The sequence below is a fragment of the Leuciscus leuciscus genome (assembly GCF_965113295.1).
Source record: "Leuciscus leuciscus genome assembly, chromosome: 25".
Lineage (NCBI taxonomy): Eukaryota > Metazoa > Chordata > Actinopteri > Cypriniformes > Leuciscidae > Leuciscus > Leuciscus leuciscus.
Genome location: NC_138724.1, coordinates 1776819 through 1794200, shown reverse-complemented (window position 1 = coordinate 1794200; position 17382 = coordinate 1776819). Strand labels below are relative to the sequence as shown.

The window sequence follows — 17382 nt, the reverse complement described above, 5'->3', positions numbered from 1 at the left end:
TCAGGGTGGAGGTGGCCATCATGGAGAGATGAGTGTATGTGTGCTGAACTGGGTAGAGGTGACCTCTGTCATAGCCAGAGCCTATAGTCACTATTCACAGCCTGATTATTACCAATATTCTGTATGTTAGCTTCAGCTGCCATACATTCATCAGCTTTAGCATCATCCAGCTAAAGGACATGAGAGAGAGAACAAACAACTCAGACTCTTTCAGTCAAAATTCACATTAATTGTTATAATTTCAAATAAATATACTGGTCCACTTTAATTTAGGTGTCTTTAACTACTATGTTCTAACATTTGAATTAATCATTTGATACAGTGCACTTATTGTGTACATACAAGTTTTTACAATTGTACTTATATTTGATAAAATACCTGCATGTAATTACATCTATAATGACACTGTTAACCTCTTAAACCAGTAAACCTGTGCTAATATTACCCGTATCATCCTCAACATCAACACTATAAGCCTATATTGTACTTTATTTTTTGATGTACGTACATAGTAGTTTTAGGAAACCTAAAGTGTGATCAATATACTATAATAATATACAGTTGAATAATTACCTGAGGTTCAATGTACCAAGGATTTTCCCTCCCAACATCTATGCTCCTCTCAAACACATACGCAGAGTAGATGGGGATCTTCCAGTCTGTGTTGTACAAAGTTGCATAAAAATACTTTTTCCAATTGTTGTCCCGAAGACACTGGCAGATCCTCTTGACTGAGTTTCCCCATTGTGGTGTGAATTGAGGAGGATCTTTGTTTAAAAAGAAGTCTTTGCATTCACCAAAACCCGGCACAAGCTCACTCAGAGAGAGGCAAGGCAACAGAAGAAGAACAAGCAGTTTCATGATGAACTCAAACTGTGAGAGCAGAAACTGAATCTCTGGATTTCTCTGTGTCAGAAGAGGCGAGAGTGGAGAATGTAGATGTTCTCTCTCTTTATAGAGTTTAACACACAAGGGGAGGAGATAGAAACACACGTTTGTAGACGTGGACAAAATACACAACTCCATCATATTACTTGGTGTGTCTTTTATCTTACATGTTTAACCATATGATTATCAGCTAGGGTAAGGATAGTCAAATCTAGCCTAAACCATGAGCTACCCCCCCGCCCGCAGGCTAGAGTCCTTCAGGAGTGATGGAGAAGACTCCCTTGTGCTTGTGCTTTTTTGAGGCTCAGTTTTTAGTTATAAGAAAAGTCTCACAGGAGGCAATCGTAATAATGAAAACACTTATTTTATTGGTTACAATACAAAGCACTTGAAAAACTTAAAATCAGCTAAGGGCTCTATAGTCAAGCATGCATCAAGCGTCCCTCGATAGGGTTCAGGTTTCCTATTCACTTTTTATACTTTTTGGGAAATTCCAATTACATATCAGTCTCTGTGACTCATGTCCAATAGATGGATGTCCTTCCGCCTTCTCCTACACTATTTGTTATTTTTCTTACACTCTTCTCCATTACTGTAGTCTTCATCATTCTTATCTCCGCTTGTGGGTTTAACACCATCTCTTCACCCCTGTGCGCTCTCTCGCTACCTTTGTGGTTGGTTACAAACAAAATCGCAGGTACTTCCAGATACTTTCCAATCACATAGCAATCAAGCATCTTTATATTGTAAGCCTGCACTCGATCGGCCCAAAGCCGGCATCCGATCAGCAGGGAAGGTCTCTGCGTGTTACTGTATTTCCGCGTGGCAAAGTCATTTTGATTAAATGCAATACATTTTCTCATATGTATTCTCTCGTTATTTCATCTGACTCCATAAATGAAAAGGTTTGAATGATATGTGTGCATCATTAAATGTGAGCGAATGGTTGACTATTGCTTTTAAATTCTTTAATGAAAAAATGTTAGAGTCCGTTAGAATAAAATCAAATGTAACAATTTATAATGTCAGGTAAATGTATCATGCCAATTTCATAATCAGTTGAAAGATAATCAATACAATAACATCTACAATAACAAATGCTCTAGAATAAAGAGAAGAGATGCGAACCTAACATTAGGAAATACATGATGCTGACTCGGCTACTCTCAGCATTCACATCTGAGGTACAGAATCGCCCTGATCCTTCTCATTGCATTTCTTTATATAGACAGACCAAGGCAGAAACCTCTTTTCAGATGTAAACATGAGTTCACGGTGGCAATTTACATTAATCACCGTCCCAGAATTACTGGAGGCAGAAGTTGATATACATGGAAACATTTGCTAACAATGGGAATTTACACCTTTTGAGAGCAGGAGACCATTTGCCTAGAGACCACCTTCCTTTGTGTGCCAGTTATCTCTAAACTCTTAAAAACCTTATTACCTTTTGTTGTAGCCGTTTGTCTATAATAAGTGTTGCATTGGAGTTATTTATTATTATTTATGTTTTTGTTTATTATTATTATTAATATTATTATTATAATTATTTTGATTATTTAGTATGTGCGTATTTATATTTGTATTTACGTGCTTATTTAGTTAATCATCATGCACCTGTCGGGGGGAGGAATGTATATGTCACCGTGTGTGGGCGGAGGAGGAAGTGACATGAACTAATGTTTGGATTTGGGAATGGTGGTTACTTACAGTTTTTTGACCACTTCGCTAACTTTGTTTGGTTTTTTCGTTTATTGAAATTATGAACTTAATTTAGAAATGTTAAAGAAATAAAGCTATTGAAATGAAGACTGCGTTTGGAGTGGAGTGCGTGCAAAATAGTTAATCGTCGTTCCCCGAATCCATGGCCAACATCTAAAGGCCGACACACCTTTTGTTTTACTTATTTGGGAATGAGACACTTGTACCAGTCGCACTGAGACATTTCAAATGATACTAAACATGTATAATACTCAATGATAATTATTCACATTAAAACATATAGATTCTTGTGTGAGTTTTGGTGATCTCAGCATGAGGGAGAAGGAGTGGGGGATGAGGAGGAGAAATGTAGATTAGGATGATTCGGAGATGAGACTTTCGTCTCGATAAAGCACAAGTGTGAGTTCAAGTGTTAATTTCCTTTGTTCTCTCAGAGAGTAGCTCTCTCTTCCAGTTCTTCCAGTGTCTCCAGCTTACAATATTCAAGCATAAATTGCATTAACTTAAAAGCAAGCAAAATATTTTTTTTGAAACAGGTGAATAGCCATATCAATTTCCAAAACAATTACTTGAGTGGATGTGTAGACTGTCACAGTATGTTCAGTGTGTTTATTTTCATGGACTTTCAGTTTGTTTTCATTTGTCATGTGTCTTCTCTGTATAGATTCCTGCCACTTGTTAGTCTCCTTTGTTACCATTATCATTAGTTCATATGTGTCAGCTGTGTGTGATCAATTATCCCATTTGTGTTCCTTCTTAAAGGTGAGATCAGTAGTTTTTGAAATATGCTGTTTGGATGTTAGTCGGTCCGACACACCAATAAACGTGTGGCCAATCAGCATTAGGAGAGAGAACGAGCAAGAGGGAGATCTGAACTGAAGAAAGACTGCAGAAATAAACATGAGACAATACAAAAGAGAAAAGCTCAGGAGAAATCACTGGAAAATAAAGAGTTATGTCTGGGCAAGAGCTTTAGGACCTGTGTTAATATTAGAAATGATGTCCGCTGTGCAACTAACAACCAAATCTTTTTGTAATTACTATTGTGTTCTGTACATTTTTTGTGCTTCCTTGCAGTGGCGGCTGGTGAAAGATATCTTAGGTGGGGCTGTGTCATATTCAGTCAGTTTTAATAGTCTTTTTTCTCTGTGTGGCATGAAAGGGGCGCTCTCATAGACAGAGCTATAGCAAGTAACGACTACGCCACCCCAGCATTGAATTAGCTGGGGAAACACCAATTAAGGGCACACAAGTTCGATCTCCTTCCCACAATCACCAGACAATGAGGCATGGATATGTACAAAATTGATCTTTATTAAGTGATCATAAATAGTTGTGGCGGCCAACAAGGCCACTCATTTATATATGAGCAAGTTGATCAAACAAAGAAAAAGAAAGGCACGATCTTGCCACTGAGCTGGGGTGCACCAGTAGTAGGGCAGGCTAAGCAGTGGGCTTCATATCAGCCCGCAATGAGTAACCTGTGCACCAAATCTCAAAAGCACACACACCAGTGGAATCCAGTGCAAGAACACCTACACCGCACACTCTTGAAAAAGGAGAGTTTCCATGCACCCTCCAAGGACAGCTAGCCTGCCCGCTCTGGGTCACCCCTGCTCCTAAAAAAAGAAGAAGAGAAAAACAAAGCATTTGGTAACACAATATAAATGCACAAGAATTAGCAGCCTAATTTACAGGCCTAAAATACACAAGAAACAAAGTTAGATGACATACTTTTTCTTTAAAGTGACCATAGGAACATGAGTGGGTTTACATACAGACAAGCGGGACTTCCCGTCAGATATCCGGCAAACCAATCCCTCATACAATTCACTGAACAGAGTAATAACGTGTCATACATAGACCAAATAAAGTACTCGGTTACTAACGTAACCTCGGTTCCCTGAGTGTAACGGGAACGAGTATTGCGTCTGCTAGTTGCTACGGGAAAACTCCTTTTCTCAAGAATATTGAAGCCTTTATTTTAAAACGCATTGCAGCTGCACAGCCAGCACAGTGCAGAGCTGAATACCGTGCTGATTGGCTGGGCTGCGGGAACTGCACGAACCTTTGGCGAAGCGGTGAGGACACGCAAACCTATCAGGGCACCTGCTGAAAACCCACCAAATGGGCGTGGCTGCTGACTATTTAAGCAGCCCATTTCACCATTGGAATCAGGTTAAATCGACTGAAGTGACAGTACCTGAACTTGACGCTTAGTTAGTAACCGAGTACATTCCCTTTCGAGAACAGTTCACTCGTATTGCGTCTGTTAGACACCATGGGAATCCATTTCAAAACGCTGTGCTATTAGCTGATGACTTCGCTCTGAACTACCGTCTGGGGCTGTGAAGCCTGAGGCTTATAGTACAACTAAAAGTCAAAATCCAACGGGGACTGGACCAATGTCGGAGCCCACAAAGGGATACCTATTTCGTAAACGTACGAAGTGCCAGTGACAGTCCGAATGGTAGGACTGTGTACTGATACACATTACACCTTAATGAAGGCAAAACTGAAATTATAGTTTTTGAACCATCAGAAGCTGCTAGCTGCCTTAGCTTCCATTTTGGCCTTCTATCTCCATGTTTGAAACCATTAGTGAAGAATTTGGGCGTGTTTTTCGACAGTGCTCTCAAAATTTGACAAACAGATTAGTCTGGTTGTCAAAACAAGTTTTTTTCATCTCATTCATTTTTTTTTCAGCTAAAGTTGAACCATTTTTTTCTTTTAAGGACTTTGAAAGGGTGATTCATGCTTTTATTTCAACAAGGCTTGACTATTGTAATTCCCTGTATTTGGGCATTAACCAAGCAACTTTGAACCGTCTGCAGATGGTGCAGAATGCAGCTGCTAGGCTCCTTACTGGTGTGCATAAACGAGAGCACATTACTCCAGTTCTGAAATCTCTCCACTGGCTCCCAGTCCATTACAAAATTGATTTTTAAAGTCTTGATGCTGGTTTTTAAATCCTTGAATGATTTGGCTCCTGTCTACATTTCTGATTTATTATCCATTCACAATCCTGGAAGGTCTCTTAGGTCATCCAATCAGAGACTGTAAATGTTCCTCAGGTTAGATTGAAAACGAGAGGAGATCGAGCTTTTGCCGTTGCTGCACCAAAACTTTGGAACAGCCTACCTGTTTTAATTAGATCTGCCTCTACACTGCATGAGTTTAAACTCATTTTAATGATTACTCAAAACCTATAATTTTTCTTTGGCTTATAATTGTAGCTGATTTGTGCTGTGTCTGGTCAGTTCGGTGTTCTGTTTTGTAATTTATGTTGTACATGGTGTTAAATGCTGATGATATCTGATATAGTGTACTGCTTGGTCAACAATTGTTGTTTTTAGTGGTGCTATATAAATAAAGTTGAGTTGAGTTGAGATAATCCGCCCCTCGAAGGTGAATCTCAAGAATGGCTTGTGATGGGGGGCTATATGGATGTGAAAGCAAGTATCTTTCAGATCCACTGACAAAAACCAGTCTCCTGGGCGAATCTGCGTGAGGATTTGTTTGGTTGTTAGCATCCTGAATTGCCATGAGGGCCTTGAGGGCCTTGTTCAGGTGTCTGAGATCTAGAATAGGCCTGAGGCCACCATCTTTTTTCGGGATGAGGAAGTAACGGCTGTAAAAGCCTGTCTCGCTTTGAGCCACTTCGGTGCGGAGGACGTGAGCCATGTTGCTCCTTACCGATGTTTCGATCATTTTTTGTGCTTTATATTTGTCGCTGTTGAAACATTGTTTGTTTGAAAGGGTGCGTGAACTGAAACAGGCCCGTAAGTTGCAATTGGAACATTTCCAGCCTCCTGAACTAATAAGGGGGCTGGGGGAACACATGAACTCTCTTAAGGGTTGCTCCGGCCGCAGCGAGACTTAACTTTGTGTGTGTGTGTGTGTGTGTGTGTGTGTGTGTGTGTGTGTGTGCGTGCGTGTGTGTGTGCGTGTCTGAGAGAGATTGTGTGCAAGTGTGAGAGAGTGTGAGTGCAAAAGTGAGTTTTGTTTCTACCCCTGCCGTTCCCACACAAGGTTGCAATTCTTAAATGTGATCTAACAAAGGTAAAGGGAAAATATTAACCATAAATGCTGTTTATATTGCTTGTAATTGGGATGAAGTAAACATCTGTTGAGTATTTTAACATAAATTGTTTGATTATGTTGAATTAAAAACCTAAAAATGCAGCGGGTCCACCAGACCCACGAACACTGGCTGAATAACAAAAATATGAACACCACACAAGGGTTAAATAATACAGCACTGTACATTAAACAGAAATAAGATGAGAATAATAATAGTACAAATTGAAAGCATATTGAATTGGCTCTTACATTCCGGCTAGGGATGCACCGATACCATTTTTTCAGAACCGATCCGATACCGGGAGAAGTTTTTATTTTAAATCAAGTAGAATTTCTATAACTCTGTGTGTTGAACACAATCTACTAAATACAGACAAGGTCATAAAAAAAATATATGATCATAATCTAAGACAAAAATGTTATTATAAACTATATTAGTAGATAATTCATCAGTAAAAGTTACTCTAGAAAAATCATGAGTGCACAATAATTGTATAAAATCTGAACATTTAGTGAAAAATAAAACATTATTTAGTGGGGAACAAATAAGAGACAATAAGTGTAGCACTAAATCTGGGAAAACGTTACACATTGCTCTTATTGTTGTAAAATACATTCATGAAAAACAAGTATATGTACTATAATATTAAGGCATCTTTTAAATGTATAGCACAGCTTTTTAATGAGGCAGATAGATAGGACAGAACAAGAAAGGCTATTAATAATCTTTTATTGTGCAAAGATGATATGAAAGGCTCCAATACAGTGCGGCACAAAGCGCTTATCCCGTGCAACATGGAGTCACAGTCCGCATTGAAAAGTTCAAAGCACAAAGGAAAGACATATATGCGTCTATAGCCTTTTCTTTTAACAGTTTTAAATTTCAGTTACTGTACGTGTGAAGAACAATTATAGTGCTCTCTACTCCTGTGTTGTGATCTAACAGACACCCGGTAGAAAGTAGCATGATTAAGGTACAGCAATAAAGTCCAGCAAAATAAAGTTGCTTTATGCGAAACCATCAACCTTTATCTACAGATCAAGTGTAATAATAGTAACTGAAAGTGACGCGCTGTTTGATGCTGAATGGAGAATGAATTTAATGACTTAAATATTCACTACTACCTCACATTATACTATATAATGGCTTCAGAACACTTATAATATAGTGCACGAAAACTCTATGATGCTTTATAATGTTTTTGTGCCTTTTACAACAATAACACAGAATAGCATACGGACAATATCGGATATGGATCGGTCTCGTCTGACCCATACCGGCAAAGAATGGCAGTATCAGAGCCGATACCAATACTGAGTATCGGATCGGTGCATCCCTAATTCCGGCCCCGTTCTGGTCTTTGATTCACAAAACAATTACAAACAATACTAAGAGCCTAAATGAAACACTCAAAATCGATGTAAAAACTTTAGTCTTCTTTCAGAACATTTTCAAATTAGACAAAGAATTTATCATATGACATCTTGCAATCAAATCTCAGGGTCCTTTATTTAGACTAGGTGGTGGGCTACATGTCTGCCTCTACAAGTAAGCAAAGCTTAGTAACAGGCCGTAAATGAATGTTTGTGCTAGTTTTTACTTGGGCCTGTCTCACAAGTCCCTTATGATCAGAGAACACCTGTAAAATCCTTCCCACAACCCAACTACCCACTAGCACAACATCTCCAGGTTTGAGATTTCTTTTAGAGATGTGACACTTTTGTCTGCCATATGCTGGACTTGACGCCACCTACGTTAGGAATACAAATCTGCACTATCAAAGATACCAGGGGGTATTGATGGCTTGACCTTTAGTAGCAATAAATTATTTGGGGTGAGAGCCTCCAAGTCATTTGGGTCATTGGAAACTCTAGTAATGGGGTGGCTGTTGAGGATTGCTTCTACATCGCATGACTGAGTTGGCAAACTTTCTTCATCCAGGGTCTTTTGTTTCACAACAGAGTTAAGAACTTTCCTTATTGTTGTTATCTGATGTTCCCACACACCTCATTGATGAGATGCGGTTGGAGTATTAAACAACCACTGAATACCCTTCTTGACCAAGGTGCTGTGAATCTTTTCATTATCGAAACATTGCACAGCCTCACGTTGCTCTCTTTCTGCCCCAACAAAATGTGTTCCATTATCTGACCTAATTATCTGAACTGAACTTGTGCATTCACGCCCTACTAAGATACATTTCCAGGACAAGTCTGTGTCTAATGAGCTGGCACTTCAATATGGACAGCTCTCAATGTAAGGCAAGTGAAAATCCCTCCATATCTTTTAACCAAAGTTCTCAAATGGGCCAAAATAGTTAGGTCAGTTATGAATTGATGGCCTGCATGCTGCCGTTTACAAACTGTGCACTGGGACAATATCTTCCTTATGGCAGTATTGGCTTTAGTTATCCAATATCTTTTCTGTAAGATAACATGTGTTACGGCCACTATGGCCCAGTTCCTCGTGAATGGATTTGAGTATGAGGTGAGATACATGATGGTCTTTTGCAAATAGAGCTGGGTTTTTGGACTCCTCTGGCAAAACTGATTTGCATACTACTCTTAGAATGCTGTCTTGTATAATTGGAGACAACTTGTACAGGGTCCTGGTGCATTACATGCGTTTTTGGCTGTAGCGGATAATCTCTTTTTCCGCCTCTTGGAAGTCATTTAAGTCAGTGACTTTGTGAACCATTTGGCCTGATACAGTGGGACGTATCTTATCTTTTCTCCGCCAGTATCCTTAGCAGGCTTTTTAATTTGAGGAACCATGCAACAGCCTTTTTCAAACAAAAAATTTTTTTTCTAACAATATCAATCAATCAATCACATTTATTTATACAGCACATTTAAAAACAACACACTTTGGCCAACGTGCTTTACATACAGCCCAGCACATACAATAAAACTAAGTATAAAACAATTACAAAAATGAATTACAATCAAATGCAAGAGAGAAGAGATGAGTCTTTAAATGAGATTTAAAAGACTTAGGAATGGTTAGCTGAAACCTTTGTACAGATCTTAAAGGTCTAGAGGATGTATGTATCTGAAGAAGTTCACTAATGTAACTTGGTGCCATCCCATTTAAGCCCTTAAAAACAAATAACAACATCTTATACCTAATCCTAAATTTGACTGGAAGCCATTTAAGGGATGCTAGTACAGGTGTTATACTCGCATATTTCCTAGTCCCAGTTAAAAGCCTAAAAGCAGCAGCATTTTGAACCAACTGCAGACGTGAAAGTGATGCATGAGAAATACCATAGTACAATGAATTACAATAGTCCAATCTAGATGTAATAAAAGTATGCATAACAACTTCCAAATCATTAAAAGACAAAAAAAGGTTTCAATTTCGCTATATTCCTTAATTGGAAGAAGCCACCTCTAACCACTGAATTTATGTGCTTATCAAACTTTAACTCGGCATCAAAAAGAACCCCAAGACTCCTAGCTTGATTATGCACCTTTGATTTAAAAAGGCCTAATTGATTAATTATATGCTTGGAAGAACTCGGAGGGCCAAACACTATCACTTCAGTCTTCGATTCATTCAAGTGGAGAAAATTGGCTGACATCCACTCCTTAATATCTTTAAAACAATCAAAGAGAGACTGCAAGGCTGAATTATCCCCCATTTTTATAGAGAGATAGAGCTGAGTATCATCGGCATAAAGATGATAATATACATTATGTTTCTTACAAATATCAGTCAATGGAAGCATGTATATAGAAAATAAGACTGGACCCAATATCGATCCTTGTGGAACCACACACTTCATTAGAGCAGAAGGAGATGAAAAATTTCCTAATTCCACAGGAAAAGTTCTCCCAGAAAGATATGAGTTAAACCAATTAAGAGCTTTTCCTTGAATCCCTGCCCACTCTTTTAGACACTCCAACAGTATAGCATGCACTATAGTATCAAATGCAGTAGTCAAATCAATTAAAACTAAAATGGCACACTTTCCTGAATCGACAGCCAAAAACACTTTGAGAAGGGCTGACTCTCTACTGTGTTGAGCCCTAAATCCCGATTGGAACTTATCAAAAATACCATTTTCCATTTAAATAAGTAGAACGCTGTTGAATGACAGCCTTCTCTAACATTTTTGACAGGAAAGACCATTTTGAAATTGGCCGATAGTTCTTTAAATCAAATTAGTCCAAATTGGGCTTTTTAGAAGGGGTTGCACCACTGCATGCTTGAAGCAGGATGGCACGACACCACTCAATAAGCTGGAGTTCACTATTGACAAAATATCTAAACCAACCACGTCTAATACCTGAACAAGGAGGTGCGGGGGAACAATATCTTAAGAACACTGAGTGGGCTTCATTTGGCAGACTAAGTCCACCAAATCAGAAAATTAAATTGGTTTAAACTCACTTAAATAATGTACTAATGAGGGTGGAATGACATAATCAAGGATGAGGACTGAAGGTGTAATACTAGCTGTAAGAGCATCAATTTTGTTAACGAAATACTCTAAAAAGTTGTCACATGTTATCTGAGTAATATTAAGGACTGTTGTTATGTCAGGATTTAAAACTGAGTCTATTGTCTTGAATAACGCTTTAGGATTATTAGGAATCTTCTTAATGAGATCAGAGAAATATTTTATCTTTGCAGTTTTAGCAGCCTTCTGATATTTGATCATAGCATCCTTCAGTATGTCATAAGACACCTGCAACTTATCTTTCTTCCATTGCCTCTCTGCTTTCCTCCACACTTGTCGGAGGCAACGAGTATCATTATTAAGCCATGGCTGTGGTTTGGATTTTGCACCTATGATTTTAAAAGCACACGTGTCCATCATTTCATTACAGATGGAACTGAACATTGACACGGTATCATTTAAGCCCAGACCAAAAGATAGAGACCCTGGGGTACGCGGTACTGAAGATAATGTAAAAGCATTTGAAAACTCACTGGCTGTTGAAGGTGTTATAGAACAGACATACCGGCCTAGTGGCTTACAATTTAAGGATGAACTAGAAACTGAAATTTTGAAAACAACTGGATGGGTTAGGGTTAGGCTTATGATCAGAGAAACAGGCATCCTCAATATCTACATTCAAAGCAGGAACACCCAGGGATAAAATCAAATCCACAGTATGACCAAGTTTATGGGTAGGACTTCAGACAAATTCGGTGAAATTAAATGACTCAAGATGTAATGTAAAAACTCTTTTACCATGGGCTGATTAGGGCAACAGATATGCAAGTTAAAATCACCAAGTATTAAAATCCTCTCAAAACTCGGCACAATTGTGGTTAAAAACTCAGAGAATTCTTGAATAAACAGTTTGTTATATTTCGGAGGTCTAATATATGTATACATACACACACACACACACACACACACACACACACACACACACACACACACACACACATATATATATATATATATATATATATATATATATATATATATATATATATATATATATATATATATATATATATTCACATATACATACATATTTTATATATACAGGTGCTGGTCATAAAATTAGAATATCATCAAAAAGTTGATTTATTTCAAGAATTCAACTTAACAGGTGAAACTAATATATTATATAGACTCATTACGTGCAAAGTGAGATATTTCAAGCCTTTATTATCATTTTGATGATTATGGCTTACAGCTTATGAAACCATGTGCCGCACAAGGCCAATGGATGCAGCGAGACCCATCAGGGTAATACAGCACACGTAGATGGACTCACAGGGCACGATCAGTCACTGCACCGGTCTCGCTGCTTGGTAGAGAGAGGAAGCAGCCAGCTTGCAGGGCTGGAACAAAAAAATTTTCTCCACTAATCTGCTGACCACCTGTGTGCTAACAGCCGTTTCTTGTCCCATGGTGCGTAGTAAGATGTGTGTACCAACTACTTTCCGGTCCTTCATTAATTCCTCTGTGCAAAAAGTTGCTGAACTTCCTGGGTACAGAAATGCATAAGTGGTGACTTTCATGACTGCTTTTCTTGGACTTAACTTTAAACGGTACAATAGCAAAGAGTATGTTGATTGACCGGTCCCAGTACATCCACATGTGTCACTGTCCATAATACTGCAATTTATATATGGGGTTGTTTCCACCTGGAGGGCTGTCACTTGCTTTGTTTTTATAAGCCATGTGCAGGACAGTTGGGTGCTTAAGTGAGCATTTTGCTTAAGTGAGCCTCTGCCAACACCCTTTGCTGAAGTGTCCTGGTGACAAGCAACCATAACACAAACCCTTTGACTTCAGAAAATCAAGCTTTTCTTCATGTGCTTTGTGTTGGAAAACCTTGCACCCTTCCAGTCCATGTCCTTTATTGCAGCACAGACATGCTTTGCTTTTCAAGTTCAAGTTCAAAGCACTTTATTTGTCCCCAGGGGGAAATTTAAAAGGGCACATTACAATAGCTTACACAGGCACACTGCACAACCACACACTACATACCACATATCATCATACAGAAAAATCAGAATGCGAAAAAAAAAAAAACTGATAAAAATAATTTGTTCCTATTAACGTTCATAAGCTGGACAGCCCTCGGGATGAAGGTTGCTTTCCTCCTCTGTGTCCGACAAAGCGGACAACGGAGTCTACATCCCGAGGGTAGCCACTCAAAACTCCGAAAACAGAATGTGAGAGGGGTCATTAATAATCCTGCGTGCCACCTTTACAGTCTGTTGGGCACATAAGGCAGTGAGAGTTCGAACGGGCTGGTCAATGATTTTTGAACAGACCTTAACCTCACTCAACAGGCGGTTTCTGTTTTGCAGGGTGATGGAGTGGAACCAGCTAATGAATGAGAAGGTTATTACATTTTCAATAAAAGCACAGTAGAATGTGTTAAGAATGACTTTGTTAACCCTAAATGACTTCAGCTTCCTAAGTAGATATTGTCTCTGATGACACTTTTTAAGGATCTCCTCTGTGTTAGTGGAAAACCTTAGCAGGTTGTCAAAAGTTGATCCCAGTTTTGGACACTAGAACAGTTGCCACACTTGTTGCAAAGGTATTTTTCCTTTTCTTGATTCTTAAGCTGACATATTTGTTTGTCCTAGTGTTTGTATTTGTATATTTACCTGAATATAGCCAAAGAGGGGATGTGAAGCTATCCTTGCCTGTCTGTCCACAAAATTGACCAGGTCAGTGAAACTTGCTCACAGAGCTGAACATCTGCTGGTGTCAGTGCTAGGTGCACCAAGTTCTTCTGTCTGCATTACCGCTTTTGGTTTAACAACATGGTCAGATGTGAGTTTAACATGCTCATGCCTAATTATCCTAGGTATTTCTGTCACGCAGCATGTGTCTCACCCCCAGAAGCACAATGAATAGGTTCAAACATAGACAACACCTGAAGTTTGGCTTCAGCAGCAGCAATGGAGTTGCTCAGTTTGCAGCTCTTGATTAAATTTTTTAGCTCTGAGTTCAGCTTCCTCTATCTCAAGCTCTTGCTTTTGCTGTAAAGCACTAGCACATGCCAACAGTTCTGCCCTCTCTGTTTTAATTTTCAGTCTAGAAGAAGTGGAATAAACATTTGATGCTACCTGACTGCAAGACCTTTTCTTTAAGAGACCTATCTTTGAGGAAGACACAACCATAGAAGCACTGTCAGCAAACCCAACCTCTGCATCACATTAGTTGTGTCCCAATTCAGTGGGACATCATCTGGGATGAATGCATATTTCCACTGTCCACCAACAGGTTTGTAGGGCTGACTCAGGCGTGGGCTGCCAGTCACTAAGATATTCTCAGAAAGAGGGAAGAAAAATTAAGAATTAACTCACATACTCAAAAATCAAACCATAAAATATTTTAACATGCAAAACCATTCTATGAGCTAAACTGCAGGACAGCAGCCCTCCAGGACCGAACGTTGCCTATCCTTGATCTATAAGTTTCTATTATATACTGGTCATATTTTTTCAAACAATATCTAATATCAAAATCTAAGTTTTTCATAAAAAGTACAATATTTGCCTCTAAGATTAAGTGGAGTTGAATAACAATCTAAAGTACTTCAAAATGTATTGTCCCATTAACAAATTGTTTTTAGCTGTGTCCCGGGAGTTCAATGCAATGGGACGGTCTGGTTTTGTCGCCTAGCAACTGGTGACAGTTGTGACGAGCGGCAGTAACATTTGTACTGGACTTTATATATAAAACTTTATATAAGTTATATATATATATATAGTTATAACTGCCTAAAAACAAAACAGGGTTGAAATGTTCTAGAATGTCTAAAAATGTTCACCATGGTCAATTTAAGTGCATAATAAAGTCTAAACAGTATAAACTAACCTATATCAAATCACATACTGGTAACATATAAGTCAACATTTGAACCTTTATTGTATTTTTTTCGTTCATTTTTATCATTAGATACATTCGATTTCCCGATTAAATTGAAACCCAATACTTACATTTAAAAGTGTAATCTGGCAATTTCGTCTCCGGCGCGCAATGAATTCTAGGGTAGGCAAGACTGCAAAGGATCCTTCTGATGTATCCTGCATTCACGGGAGAAGGACCTTCGAATCGGGACAGCCTTCGTCGCTTCGCGATGACGCAATCGGCTATACTTTCCCCTTTAAACAAGTCTCGGTGCGCCCTGCGAAGGCTGCTTTGGCTGCGCACTTCGAAGGATGCAGGCCCTGAATTGGGACACAGCTATTGTTCTACCTCTTCGGTCAGAATTTTTACCCTTTCAGTCCAGTCTTCCATCTTGTCTATGAAATGCTTCACTGCCTGCGACTTCACTGCCTGCAGTTTACCTGATCTAAATAAGCCTTGTCATCAGACATTACATCTAAGTAATATGTAATGTTAGAAAATGACAATATATCCAAAAATGGAAGAAGGATGATATCCACGATGTCACTGTGCAGAACCACAAAATGTCAGAAAATCCAACCATAGCCAGTGTCCGGCGCCACTTTGCCAGACCTTTTATCAAACTTTGTCAGAGATAAGTTATCTTACTTGAGGTATAAAAACAAGGGTCAAAGCCAGCTTTTTCTTGCTTCTATTAGGAGGAGTTGAAGTGTCTCACGCATCAAAAATACACGGCCAATCCGTTAAAGTGTTGCACATTTATTTTCACAAACACAAAAATGCAAAAACATGGAAAATCCTTAAGATTCGTTCAGCCAATACTTCCAAACAGCGCTCAAGTATGGCTCCAATTTCTTTGTATTCTTACTTGTTTTAAATCCATCAGTGAATGCTGAGATATTTTGCTAAATAAAATTATCCTATCAGAAGAATTACGCGATAACTTTATTATTTATTTTTCATTTTGTATCATCTCAGTGAGCTATTGTGATGTTTTACTCATGCAGAGTAAGGTGAATTAAGCGCTTTTAGGCGAAAGATTCTCATCCACACTGAAACGCCTGAAACGCTAGTGGACGGAGAGCATTTTAAAATGAAATTGGCGTTTTCAAATGTATCCGGATTGATGTAGATGTATGGCTTTAAAGCTAAATTCAAGTAAATTATACTAAGAAAACTTCAAGTAAAATATACAAGGACAGCTTTGAGTAAATGAGGTACAGGAAAACTTAAAGTAAACTCTTAAATAGCACTGTACATTAAACAGAAATAAGCTGAGAATAATAATTATACAAATTGAAAGCATATTGAATTGGCTCTTACACTATATATGTGTGTAATATAATATTAAATATATACAGTATATAAATTATAATACGTATTACAGCATGCTTCAAAATAAATCCAGTTATTAATAAATACCACAAAAAAAACACACATTAACAATACTTTAACATTTTCAAATTACAAGGCCTCTGCATCTGGCACAAAATTGAACTTGTAGTGGTTGGTCATACACTCAATACTTCTGAACTGCTGACCCGAAGGCATTATCTCAGGTGGTGCATGCTAATGCCCATAATACTCCTGGCTTTCCTTATCACTTACTGCTCACAAAACTCAGTTAAACTTTGCAGAGGCATGCCAGTCATTTTTGAACAGTCCTAACTAAAATGTGCAAATGTTTCTTACGCTTTTAAGTGAGGGAAAACCAGCATAGAAATGAAAAGCTCAAAATACTCTCAATAAAGTGCTATAGAAGTTTTCAGTATAGATATTTTACGCAAAATGAGTTCAGTTTCCTTAGAACATACATTCTTTAATGATAGACTCTGTTCTGTGTTCTGATGTAACTTTTGGGTATCGTATCATCAAAAATAGTTCCAAGGCATTTGTACTCTTCTACTCCATCAACTGTCTTGTCATGAATGAACACAGGTTACAACCTTGGAGCACTCTTCCCCTAAAGTCAATTCCATCTCTTTTGTTTTAGAGATATTTAGTTATAACTCCACTCCTTTGCATAACATAATCAATTCATGAAGTGCAAAACTATCATCATACTCTGAACTTGATAGCAGGGATACAAGGACATTTGCATATTTAACAACATGACAATTATCCTGAGAACTTCGACTCTCATTAGTATAAAGTATGAAGAGAATCGATGACAGTACACTTAGTGGAGATCTAATAGGTGTATAAAGTGTGTCTGATAAAACTTCATTTATCCTGACCCTTTGCTGCCTGCCTGTTAAAAAGTCTAAAATCAATGAGACCAGTCCATGACTAACATTAAATTCATTAAGAAGTTTACTTGCTAAAATAATGGGATGCAGTGTAT

The 17382-nt window shown here is 38.3% G+C and overlaps 1 long non-coding RNA gene and 1 pseudogene across 2 annotated transcripts in view; both read right to left on the bottom strand.

Annotated features, from left to right (window-relative positions):
* Positions 1–1148, bottom strand: part of LOC309490505 (endonuclease domain-containing 1 protein-like) — a 1779-nt pseudogene extending 631 nt beyond the window's left edge. Inside the window, exons 1-2 of the transcript XR_014211732.1 lie at positions 574–1148; positions 1–170 (exon numbers count right to left, since the gene is read on the bottom strand). The exon at positions 1–170 is cut by the window's left edge and continues 631 nt beyond it. The product of XR_014211732.1 is annotated as an endonuclease domain-containing 1 protein-like (transcript). The remainder of the gene's footprint in view (positions 171–573) is intronic.
* An 825-nt stretch (positions 1149–1973) lies between these two features.
* On the bottom strand, positions 1974–15278 carry LOC309490594. Its single transcript, XR_014202738.1, has 4 exons — positions 15128–15278; positions 14330–14454; positions 2780–4229; positions 1974–2335 (listed from the first exon to the last, which is right to left on the bottom strand). It is a non-coding gene; the product is annotated as an uncharacterized lncRNA (long non-coding RNA).
* Positions 15279–17382: the final 2104 nt, after the last annotated feature.